This window comes from Microtus ochrogaster, chromosome 2, assembly GCF_000317375.1.
Source record: "Microtus ochrogaster isolate Prairie Vole_2 chromosome 2, MicOch1.0, whole genome shotgun sequence".
NCBI classification, from domain to species: Eukaryota; Metazoa; Chordata; class Mammalia; order Rodentia; family Cricetidae; genus Microtus; species Microtus ochrogaster.
Window position 1 is genome coordinate 35,808,649 of NC_022010.1, and position 13,439 is coordinate 35,822,087.

General features: G+C 42.0%; 1 long non-coding RNA gene across 1 annotated transcript in view; it reads right to left on the reverse strand.

Moving 5' to 3' along the window:
- LOC106144152 overlaps positions 1 to 11,722 on the reverse strand; it is a 25,218-nt gene extending 13,496 nt beyond the window's left edge. The window contains exons 1-3 of the long non-coding RNA XR_001229246.2: positions 11,387 to 11,722; positions 10,878 to 10,968; positions 10,066 to 10,190 (exon numbers count right to left, since the gene is read on the reverse strand). This is a non-coding gene — a long non-coding RNA (uncharacterized LOC106144152). The remainder of the gene's footprint in view (positions 1 to 10,065; positions 10,191 to 10,877; positions 10,969 to 11,386) is intronic.
- Between the last annotated feature and the right edge of the window lie 1,717 nt (positions 11,723 to 13,439).

The window sequence follows — 13,439 nt, forward strand, 5'->3', positions numbered from 1 at the left end:
TGTGTGTGTGTGTGTATGTGTGCATGCAAATGTATGTTTGTGTTATGGAAGTTTATCTGTTCTAAACCACGTCTGAAATTGAACTATTATAGCAGAAAGGAAGAGATAAGGACAAATTGCTAGTTCGCCCCACACCCATTCCTGCCATGAAGCATTGGTGGAAAAGGTCAGCTTTTGGCTATATGTGTACGTTTAAAGAATAAAGAACAAATTTTTAAAATGTAGGAAATAGGCTTTTCTAGAACCTTATATAGATAAAATGCATATACAATGTATGTGATTATGAACTGAATTGTGCTACTCCATTGTGATATTTCTGTGCTGTAGTTTTAACCTCTAACCTTTCATAATAGGACTATGTTTGGAGAATAGTCAAAGTTAAAAAGTGAAGGTAATCCATCCGGGATCTCTAACCCAACGCTGTGATACAGGAACAGTTACCCACCATACCACAGATTGACCATGGCAGGACTCAACCAGGTGACACTCTGGGACTCTAGCCTTCAACTGTGACATAGCAACAGCAATAACTCTATGCCATGCCATGAGGCCCGTGGGGCAGGTCTCAACCAAGTATCGCCAGACACCATTGTGGTAAACTGGTACAGTGTGGGGAGGTGAAAGAGAAAGAGAGATGGAACAGTTCATGGGCTGGGGAGAGAGGCAGATCTGAAGAGGTGAGGGTGGTAAGGAACAGGCTAATGTGAATGGCCTGCTAGTCTCCTCAGTTCAGGGTCATTTCCGGACCCGAGCTACTGCCAAGGGTCAATCTTGGTGCAAGGCCTGAAGCAACTGAGTGGGTTTGAGGTAGTGTCTATGGATCCTGCCAACACTGAAGGCTCTGCAGAGACCTGTGATTTGGGCTGCCACCTAGAGCCAGGTTGGTATCCAAGGGTCATGCCAATCTGAGGAGCCTGTACTGTCATCTGGAGCCATGGTGATATCCCGGTCCTGGCTGCTGCCAACGACAATGTCTGGGTCTGTAGTCCTATCACAACTGGAGTCTATGTTCATCACCAGTGACCCACAGAGAGGGCCATGCTCAATTAAATGGCTGATACTGTCACCTGGGGTGATGGTGACATCTGTGCCTAGGCTGTGATCTAGGATCATGGCTGGGTCCATGGTTCTGCCACAGCCAGTGTATTTGTTGATGTCCATGGCACATGTTGCCACCAGAGGCCACAGGGATGCCCAGGGTGGTCATGTGGGTGTCTATACTGACCTGAGTGGCCTGCACTGTCACCTGGGGCCATGGTGTCACCTGGGCCAGGGATGCTGCTGAGAGCCATATCTGGGTCGGTGGCTTTACAGCAGTCAGGGTCCTAGTTGATGTCTGTGACTTCCATTACCTCCAAGGACCGTGTAGATATCCAGGATCTGGTTAGGCACCTGAGACCATGTGGGTGTCCAAAGGCCATGCTGCTACCAGGGCCATACTGATCTGGGTGGCCTGTGCTGCTACCAGAGTCATGGTGATGCCTGGGTCCCAGTTGCTCCCAAGGTTTATGTCTGGGTCCATGGTCCTGTTGCAGCTAGGTCTGAGATGACAATGTTCATGGCCTGAGTTACCACTGTGTTACCATGGGGATCTTAGGAACCAAATGTGTTGAAATCTGAGGGCCCTGTTGCATTGGCCCTGTCCCTCCCTGATCTTGGGATAGCTGGTCCTGCCGTTCCCTGGATATTGCAGAAGGAGAGCTGGCTCCACAGTCAGGGAAGATGGTCCCCCTCACCCCTCACTACAGGCATGTGCCTCAGCTGGGCAGCACACTAGAGCTGACCCTGTTTTAGGGTGACACAGGTGAGCCGGCACTGAGGGCATGAGTATAGAACAGCTGATCCCCTCCCCCAGTCTGCCATGTGGTGGCACGTGTGAGGAAAAGATGGTTTCCCTCTCCCACCCCTTGCTACCTGCAGTAGGCGAGAGAGCTGGCCCCAGGGTCATGAGGACAGCAGACCGTGCATCCTACCAGCACAGTACAATAGAGCAAATATGAAAAAGGTTATCATCATTATCCACAATGGGCCATTCAGGTTTTAGTTTTGAGTCCCAGCACTTCAAGAGAGGTTTTTTTTTTTTTTTGAGACAGGGTTTTTCTGTGTAGCTTTGGAGCCTGTTCTGGAACTCACTCTGTAGACCAGACTGGCTTTGCGCTCATAGAGATCCACCTGCCTCTGCCTCCCAAGTACTGGGAGTCACTACTGCCTGACTTAAAGAGATTTTTAAAAAAGATTTATTTATTTATTATGTATACAACATTCCTTCCGTGTATTCTTGCATGTCAGAAGAGGGCACCAGATCTCATTATAGATGGCTGTGAGCCACCATGTGGTTGCTGGGAATTGAACTCAGGACTGGGAAGAGCAGTCAGTGCTCTTAACCTCTGAGCCATCTCTCCAGCCCGCTTCAAGAGATTTTAATATGGATGAATTACACATTTTGTTTGTTTTGAGCAGTTTCTGGTTTTTTAATGATTCGTGGGACAATGATTGCCTTATGCCTAATAAAAGTAAAGATCAGAGTGTCTCATTTATAGAACAAGAAAGCAAAGTAAACCTAAAGTGAAGATAGTTCCTTTTTTTAAAAAAATTATCTGCTAATGATCATTTACTATCTGTCTACCTTTGTCTTTGAGAGGTAAAAATGAAGTCAGAATCAGTTTCAAAATTTCAGGATGCTGATTTTTGTCTTTAAACAGTAGTCACACTGATGCACTGATTCTGACCATGAGATGACAAGTTTCAAAGTGAACACTGTACATGCACAAATCCCTACCACGTATTCTTGTTTCTAGAGTATGAGAACATATAAGACCATTGGTCTGACATATTTGATAAAAAGTATCTCTCTTACTTTTGCATTAAACACTACCAAATAGATGACTTTAAAAATATGTGACTCTTGCCTGCACTAGAATTAACTAAACCTTTTCTTAATATAGCCGGAAAGAGCCTGTGTTTTGCTCAATTTCTTGACACCAGAGAGTGCTTCATTCCATCTCGATTCTGTCTGGACAAGTTCAAATTAGCTGCTGTGCGCTGAGCTCAGATGCCCTTTCTTAACCAAAGGGCTTGGCAAATGGAAAGAACTTTGGCTAAAGCTTCGCCCGAAGCCATGTTTCCATAAATCGCCTGCTGTAGAGAGAAGTGAGGCTTGGACAGATGTTCGTCTCTCTGAGCTTTCTGGAAACGATAACGTAATTGTGTGATTTAGAACAAAAATGCTCTTTGAGAACCAATTCTTCACGTGTTTCTGTAGACAGGGCCAGAATTTGATTGTATGTCCCTAATGTGTGAGATGCTGATAATTTCGGAAAAGCGAAAGTGAGTTATTAGAAAAGGCATATGGAAAATGAGACACTTGTGCACTTAGTCTAGCAGAAATAAGTTTTTCTTCAGAATGTTGTGAACTGTTTGATAAGATTTAGTAACGTCATTGCAGCCCAGTGTCAGGGATGTTAAGGACTCTCATGCCCGCAGGCAACAAGTGCTTGGAGCAACACGCTTACCCTCCCTGTTCTGACACCAGATGGCCCAGAAAACACGGAGGGGAAAATGACTCATTCGACATCCTAGCGAGGGTTGCTAATAGATGGGATGTGGCCAGGTGCCCTTTGGTGAACAAGCCAGTATTCTTTGCACTAGAGCAGGCCACCTCAATCAGTACGTCATAAGGATGTAATGGGCTCCTGGAGACTAAAATTTGTGTACCTGTCCGGTCACCATCAGAACTCAAGTTAAAACTAAAATCCAATGTGTAAGACAGATTTTTTTTAAAAAAAATAATTTGAAGCCAGAAGAGTCAAAGAAAAAGCACATATATACTCATATATTCATATGAAGAAGCCCATATTCACACAAACAGAAATTCCAGGCAAACAAAAATTTTGAAACTGTAATATATAAACCAAAGGGTTGTAAGTTAAGCAAAATCAAAAGGAAAGTTCAAGAAAAGCATTATGAGACCAAGAACCACCAAAAATACTACTGAGTTTCTTTTGGGCTAATCATCTACTGTTGGGCACGGGCCCGCCCTGAGGCTGTATATTGAGTGAAACTCAGTTTGAGGAAACTAATTTCACTTTCCTGAGCAGTTATCAATTTGGGTGATAGCTTCTGGGTTGCGTCTGCTTCCCCTCTCAGCACCGAGATCCGATCTGGCTTAGACCTGTGCAGGCTCTGTGCGTGCTGCCACAGTCTCTCTCAACTCACGCGATGTCTCTCGGAATTCACACGTGTGTCTAGAAGACTCATTTCTTTGATGTGTTCCATCTCCCCAGGCTCTCCCGATCTTTCGGAATCCTCTTCTCTAGAGTTCCCTGAGCCCCGAGGTGAGGGATTTAATGGAGACATTCCATGTAGAACTGAGTGTTCTAAGGCCTCCCACTCTCTGGACATTTCCCAGTTATGGATCTCTGGATTTGTTTCCATCTACTGTAGGAGGAAGCTTCTCTAATGATCGCAGAACAAGGCATGATCTGAACGTAGAGGAATGTCTTTAGGAGTCTTCTATTGCTATGTGTCTTTAGCAGAACAGGAGTTTTGTGCTTTCCCCTAGATACATAGCCTGTCTGCCTAGGTTCTTGGTCACTAAGGCAATGTTGGGCTGGATTCCGTTTCATGGAGTGGAATCAAATCAGATAGCAGTTGGTTACTCCCACAACATTTTGTGTCTCTATTGCACCAGAGTATCTTGCAGGCAGGTTACCAAGAGAGACTCCATGGACTTCCCTGCAAACAAGCCCCTAATCTTTCCTCCATAATGAAAATCATCACTAGCATGTGACATGGTAGGGGCTGGAGACGTGGCCCATTGTGTAAAGTGTTTGTCATGAACACATTAAGACCTGAATTTGAGCTTTTTAGCAACTAAACATAATTGTAGCACTGGATGGAAGACTAAGACAGGCAGATCTCTGAAATGTATGAACCAGTCAGTGAGCTTTATGTTCAGTGAAAATCCCACCTCAAAAAATAAGGGGGAGTGTATTAACCTCTAGTGTCTGCCACCTGTGTGTGTGTGTGTTTGTGTGTGTGTGTGTGTGTGTGTGTGTGTGTACGCATGCCAAGTCTGAATTAACTTCATTTGCAACCCTTTTTCCTGATGTTCATTTCCTCCACTGGCAGATGTACATTATCTCATTCTATCGTTTTGTATTGTCAGGAGCAGCCAAATATCCTAGCATAGATCTATCCCTCTATAGCCTGAAAATCTGGAATATTGGAATTCTCCGAAGCATCATTTATCGGTAAAAGAGTTCTACAGAGATTCCCCTTCAGCTATGATCATACGATGTAAGCTGAGGGAAAAACATTTACTCTTTACATTTTCTTTCAACTTTCTAAAAATGTGTCGATTTCCACAGCATTCCACAAGGCAGCCTATACATTCCTGATGATAACAATCATTAACTCACAGATGAAACACTCTTGTCCCATGAGTTAATATTTCACTGACTGTCGGTTGCCCCCTTTGGTTAATTGGTTTCACTGCAGAATACCCCTGAGTCATAAGCCCAATATCCTTTTAACTGTCATGCTATGGTATAAGGCTGGGTGGCTCAGATGTGTCTTATGTGACATAGGGCATTTTTCTGCTCCAGTTATAAATCAGACTTTCTGGTGTTATGAAAAGACTATAGTCTAGACACTGGCAGAGTTGTATCAGTACTGGTTTTCACATCATTCTTTCTAAGCCTTCTCAACAAAAACAACTATATGAATACAACATAATGCAACATAAACACACACAGATTTCTACATAGTCAGTGAAGTTTGGGGGAGGAATTTATCTTTTTGCTATCGATTGTGTACACCTAAAACAATACTTTTCAACAAGATGGCTATCGAGCAACTAGAGCAGGGACGTGTAGAGAATGTGAACACAGAAGGCAGGTTCTGTAGAGAATGACTCTGGACCTAAGTGTTTGCCTGAAGAGCTTCCAGACTCCTCAAGAAGAGCAATCAACACCAGAACCTGGACCAAGAACTGAGGAAAGTCAGAAGTCACAGGGCTCCTTCTGTCGATAGTCATGTACAGAGAAGTGCCAGGATCTGCAGAGCCTTGCTCATTCAGCAGAGTGCAGTCAAGGGGAGGGGCAGAATCTCTAGTAACGATGTTTGGAGTTGATAAGTGGCAGGAAAAAAGTGCCCTTTCTTGCATAACCAGATTGGGAAAGCTGTAGGAGGCCACAGAAGTGAAGCCATTCCACCTTGACTAAAGGTCAGGGAGTTCAGACCTGTTCTTGCTTCTTCAAGGTTAAAGGATGGATTCTTGACCTAAGGTGTGGCGGCTACGAGGTGTTTTTCCTAGACAAAAGGATATTTGGACCTAGGGTGTGATTACTTGATATTTGGAGTGTGAAGAGGAAACTGCTTCGTTGTTCCTTCTTGGAATCCTGGCCAAGAAGTCTTTTGCCTCCCCCTCTTTTTAAATTGGGGTCTATAAGAACCTTGAGGCCAGGCAGTGGTGGTGCAAACTTTTAATCTCAGCCCTGGGGAGGCAGGGGCAGGCGGATCTATGTGAGTTTGAGGCCAACTACAAGAGCTAGTTCCAGGACAAGCTCCAGAGCTACAGAGAAACTCTGCCTTGAAAAATCAAAAATCAAATAAAAATAAATAATTAAGTAAAAATAAAAAAAGAACCTTGAATAATAAACTTGTGGTTGATCACAGTGCTCACTGAATGCCCTCCCAATTCTATCTGTTGTCTCTTGTCTATTTCTTTCTTAATCCTCCTCCCTTCCCCCAAGTATGGATGAATAAGTTGGGCAGGATTTCAAGAAGTGTACCTTAATGTGGAACCTAAAAACGTGGGTCCACAAGAGAAAGCGACTCACTTATAAAGCATTCTGTTGAGTGCTGGGGATTTTTCACCTCAGGAGGGGAGTAAAATCAGTCAAATGGCATTCCTCTGCCTCTAAGAAAAGTTTAATAGCAAAATCCCCGAGTCTCAAGCTGTTTCTGAGCTCAACTGCACCCTAAGACAAAGCTCTGATATAAATGAGAATGTAAACATTCCGTGCAGTGTGTTGGGCTCTCAAACTTATGTAAAAAACAAAACAAAACAAAACAAAACAAAAAAAACCCCAAACTGGTCATATTCAATAACAGAATTTTATTTTGTTACAGTATTTGGATGCTAGAAGTCCAAACTCCATGCTCCCTGGTGTGGTGGTGGTAGGGGGAGGTTGCTTGTGGTCTTGTCCAGTTGGGGGTGTATTCCTACCCAGTGCACACGTGTGTGTGTGTGTGTGTGTGTGTGTGTGTGTGTGTGTGTGTACGTGGCGGGGGTGATCTTGTCTGGCTCCTGGCACCTCAGGTACTCACTGGATTGCAGGTGCATTTCTTGGAAACTCATCGTTTAATGTGGCACCCTCCCAACTCCCCATTCCCACCCCCCATTCCCACACTACTGCTTTTCTCTGTCTGTGTCCTCAGATGGTCTTTCTTATGTATTTCTATCATTATCTAAAGCCCCCCACTTGTAAAAGGCTGATCATCTTGGTTAGGGAGCATCCCCTAGGATCACCTTGAGTTTTTCAATTTTATACTTGTACTTTTGTCCCTCTAGGGAACAATTTACTTCACAGTACACATACAACTTTGTAAATTTTCACAATGTCTGGCATTTAACAAAAATTATCTTGCATGAAAACAAATGCATATACAATCAGTGATAAACAAAAAAAAACCCCCATCATCAAATCCAACTCTGAACTGATGCATACTTTAAATTCCTGAAACAAGAAATTGTAATAGTTGTGATAAATGTATTTGAAATGTTTAAAGGCTGAAGTCAACATGGATCACATTAAGTAAATAAATGCAAGGTATTTTGAATGGCTCAAATTGATATTTTAAAGATGAATATGATATCTGTGTTGAAAAATGTCTGACTTGATGGCAGGGGCATGCCAGGGAGCTGAGCTTGCATATAAAACACATTCCTGATGGGAAAGAAAAGAAGGAAAAACATGCAGAAAATGAGCAAGTTTTTTTTCAAGTTTTAAAAAAAAGCCCACAGAATTTATGTGGCAAGATGTCAGAGAGCTGACAGTCATGTGCAGAGAAACTACAGAGATTGTAATTAAAAACTTATAGATCCCAGAGGTTGGACAAGTCTCAAACATAACAGTCACAAAACAACTGCCCTGAACAAATTGCTCAAAAATAGGAATTCAGAAAAAAAAAAATCATAAAAACCAGACAAGTACAAATGATGAGGTCTGTACCAAGGAACAAAGGATACAGAACACGTCTTGTGAAGAACCCTTAAGTCAAGCTTACAAGATTAGAACATTGTGACTACAGTGACATTTCCAAAGTTTGTGCTTAAAATGTGGTGGCTGAAAACAACTAGAAAAATAAGAAAGTCTCCAATTAATGACTTCATTTTACAGCCTAAGAATCTAGAAAACTAATTACAATCAAACATCAGGAAAGCAAAAGTGAGAATTGTAATTAACAAAAGCAAAGTCGTTTGTCCTAAAAGAAAAAGTTCACAAATATCTAATCAAATTAACCTAATGCGATAAGATATTTAAAGGAGAAAATGATCAAAGTAAGTACGAAATGAATGAAGTCTCCCTTTAAAAGAGGAGACAAAGACTTTAACAGAGACAGGACATGAAAATAAAACCTCCTTTCCTGAAGACCATCACAAGGAATGTAAATAAAGCTGTTCAGAATGACAGAAACATGATACCAGTTGAACACAAAGGAATTACGAAGATTAAACTCGTAAATAGTTCAGGTAGAATATGTAAGAGGTTGCAAAATTATCATTTACATTTATTGAAAAGAATTTAGCTATTAAAAATACCAGTGCAGCTTTATGTCTATGATATGTATAAGCAACATATATTTTTTGCACACACACACACACGCAACATTAACAAAGATTCAAGAAAGAACTAATGGAAACGTATGATGGAAAGTGTCTTGTGTTTACATCTCTGGAGTGTTTGAGAGCACAGAATACAGTGAAGTCAAAGCCTACAGAGAAACAGAATTGAGGTCATTCAAGAGAACAAAGACTAAGCAATCAATCAGAACAATCTCAGATGAAGAAGACGACTGAAAAAGAGGAGGAGGGAGAAGAGGAGGAAGTAAGCAAAGGACAGATGAGGAAAATGTAAACCAAAGTACAGAGAGTTAAGTTTAAACACATCGTTATGTTAAAAGTCATTGGTCTGAAAGTACAGAGAAGATGTTACCAGAGATGTTCAAATTGAATAGAAACACATATACTATAATATGCATTTACATGCTATAGTACACATGGAGTATATATGTTCCATATTATATATAATTATTCCATATTATATGAATATATAGAGCTCAATCTAAATTGCAGATTAAACCTAAAATGATAGAAAAAGGAATGAAAGCTGATATGACTAAGAAGGAAACCCTGAGAGCTATGGTACATGAGGATAAAGTCATTCACAGCAAATAATACCCTTAGGGATAATGAAGGTACTTCGTGGGATAAAGGTTCAATTATTCAAGAAGACATACCCATAATTTGCAGCAGAGTTGGCAAATGAAAGAAGTTGGAAAGTTGATAGAAACACAAGGAGAAAAACACATTTAGCTGAAGGTTTTTTTTTTCCTTTTATTGAAAATAGACATTTTCCTCATGAGTATGGAGCCTTCCACTGGAGCATGATTGCTCACTGATGGTATTGTACAGGAGACTTTTACTAGATAGACACAATACACATATCATCTCTTTATCTCAGTAAGGGAACCCATGGCCAACCAAGGTAATGACTGTACCAAAGTCCAACTTAATGAACTTATAGGACTATGGGTTAGGTATTACTATCCAGTTACGGTAGAAGGGCAAACAAAGATAATGGTGGTAACCTGTGTGATTTTGAAGGTCTATGGTAGTTTGTATGAGGACTGTCACCTATAGACTCATGTATTTGAATACTTTGTTTTCAGTTGGTGGTGGTGCTATCTGGGATTGCTATGGAAACTTTAGGAAATGTAACCTTGCTGGACAAAGTACACCACTGGGGTTAGGTTTTCAGGGTTGATAACCTCACCTACCTGCTGGCATTTTCGTCGCTTCCTGTGGATGGTTGAGATGTGAGCGCTCAGCTTCCTGCTTCGGCCGCCAAGGCTCTGTGACTGTCTGTTGTTATGTCATCTTCACCACTATTGACTCCAGGCCTCTGGACACATAAGGTGAAACGAACTTTTTTCCTTTTGTTGCTTCTGGTCATAATAATTTATTTCAGCAATAGAAAACTAACTAGCACAGGGACTCTAGTCCCTGTGACCAACAGCTCCTAGGGAGGCTTCTCACACTTAGCCCTTGGCTGTTGTTTTAAAATGCTATGATTTCTGTAATTGGCATTGCCCTTTGAGCTAGATATTGACCCCTGGGAATCTGTTTTCTTTGTTTGCAAAATAGAAGTCATCACAACATTGCCTAACAGTCGCATAACACCCATGAACATCCATCTCATGCAGTAAGTACTTGATAAATACAAGTGGTTATGGACAGAAATATAAACATTTACCCTGCTGTCTCTTGATACTCTTGGACATTGTCTTTGTATCTTATAATAAAGTTATAAAATTAGACAGAAATATCTGGGTGGGGCATCATGTTTCTTTATAAATGTTTAAGTATATGGTGTCTCAGAATTCCTGAGTACGACCATACATGCTTGCTCATTAAATGAAATTAAAAAATTAGCAAAGCTTTACTTCCTTTTACACTTGGAGAAATTAACTCAGATATACGAAGTAACTTTGAGTCCATGTAGTCTGTGCATTACTTAGCTATTTGATGCTGTAACTAGATAACTGTTAACAAATACCATTTAAAAGCAGAAGGGTTTCTTTCAACTTACAGTTTTAGAAGGCTGAGCTCATATTCGCTTGGCTATATGCTTGTGTAGAATCAGTATGGCAAAAGTACATGGCAGATGCTGATCTTCACTTCTTCATAGACAGAGAAATAGAGAGAGACACAAACGACCAGTGACAAGATTTTCACAGTGATGTAATCTCATTGACCTACTTTCTCCAGCCACATCCTATCTCTGAAGTTTCCCTGAACCTGCCCAAATAGCACCATGAGCTGGGGACCAAGTGTTCAAAGAATGTGCCTAGCCCGAGAGTGCATATCTAGACCACCCTGGATGCAGTGACTAACATGTATTGACTGTGGGATTGTAACCAGGTGCTCTCCCTTGTCTAGGGATAAAACACTCCCCGTTACTATAACATATATGCAGAGGAGGCACAGATGCCATCAGAAGGGTCTAGCCAACTTTCCTTTACCAGTTCTGGTATTTCTGCTCCACCCCTCTCTATTTTACCCAGAACCCATATTCTGACACCAGGACAATACACTTACTGATGAACTTCACCGCAGCCACAGCCAGGAACATTCACTGCACACAGCTACTTCATAAAGCCAGGCCAGCAGACCTCGGTGTGTTTTCCATGTGATGTATTTTTCAATGAACACAGTAGCAGGGGGAGACTTGACTGCCCCTCAGCAGTCACTGTTTGTCAGGCCCTTCTTTTCTCTGCAGAATTAAGCTCTCATTCACTTGTAAGGAAGCACAAATTAAGCAGAAACAAACCACTTGGAATAGAACACGGACTAGAAGAAACACACTTTGCTGTTCTCATCAGGGGCGCCACTGGCCGTAAGAAGACAACTGAGTTGCTGTCTGGCAGAGCACAGCCTGTGGCAGACAAATAAAAAACAATGAGGTCACACAGAAGTACCTCATTATCCAGAGCTCAGAAATAGAAGCCTGACAGCGTGGGGTGGTGCGATAGCAAGAAGAACGGGGTTGGAAGTCCAGACATGTGGGGTCCATTTCCAGTCTCATTGCCAGGCAGATGCACAGTTTCACTCCGTTCTTCCTTTGACCCCAATTTCTGTGTTTACGAACACATAAAGAAGAGATAATTTTATATGCTGCCTATAGCCTTTTCCAGATTGGCAGTCAATCAATATATATTTACTTAACACCTATTAGGCGCCAGCAACTTTATTATGTGCTAGGAGCACATCAGCAAATAAAACTGACTTGATCCACCCCTTTATTTCAGCACAAAGAAAAAAATTCAAGGTGTAGCCTATCCTGGGAGTCACAGGACCTCAGACACCATCCTGAGGAGTAACAGTGCCCAGCAGCTGTCCTGCTGTGACCAAGATGAACTGTAGATTTGTGTTAAAATTATGACTTTGCTGATCCTTCCCACCACATGCTGGTGATTGGATCTTGCTGGAGTGACAGCAATCACATCTTGATCTCTCTCCTGGTTTCCATCCTGAGGCCATTTGTATTACCATGAAAGTCTCACTGGCAGGACCCATGCCCAGGAATAGCAGGAATAGTTGCCCAATGCAAATAAATAAATAAAAACAAAACAAAAAAAAAACTCCATTTTTTTTGCTTTTGTTTTGTTTCAGCATTGTTTTGTCTGCTTTGTTTTGTTATCAGCGTGCGAGAGAATATGATCATGACATTGGGCAGGTAGGGAGGTGGAGGGGAATTGGAGGAGGTGGACGGGGGAACATAATTAAAATACATTGAATGAAAAAAAGTATAATTTAAAAAAAATATTGTTCTCAGTCTTCCAAGGGATTGTTGTCAGTATCACTCCTTTTTCAAGATTGCACTCTCTATCTTTCTTGTCTGAACACACACAGACAAGGTATATCGTATATATATTAAATTGTGTTCTACATTTGAGAGGAGTCAGATTACTCACCTCAAAGACTATAGCCTGTGTCACAGTCTGACTGTGCAGCAGCAGCACAATGGGACCCTCAGCGAGCAAAGGTGTCCTTATTTGCCTGAGTTCTGTGTGAGCCAGGACCTGGGGAGTAGTGAGCAGAAGAGACTGCACACACTCCAACACATCCTCCTTCCTTGTTGCAAACTGCAGTACCCCACAGGGCAACGTCTCAGGGCATACCAGTGGATTGTTGCTTTAGCCACAGAACTTGGTAGATATGCAGATTCTTAAAGCTCCCGGGTACCTCGGAGGATGGGAACTGGGGGAGATCTGGCTTCTCCAGAATTCTTACACATACTAAAGTAGCAGGTCCAAATCATTACGAGACGCTACTTTATAGACTCTGAGGAGAGACTGACTCATTGTGCATTTAATAAAAATGTGGCTATTTAACCAATGCCAAAACACTTGGGCTGGGCTCTCCACTGGTTGATAAATCCTAAAACTAAGCCAGTTCAGAGGCAACGCGGAAGCAAATGCCAAGGTTTTAAAGTTGCCCTGTTTATCACGGCCCCATCTGTAATCATTTGCTCCACTCCCAGTGACAAGTAGCAAAAACAAACACTCGCTGATGTCACACAGAGTGACCCGCTCCCTTTTGCTATAGTATGGGCAAGGGTATGGAGGTATGAGTGTAATCCCTGTAGACA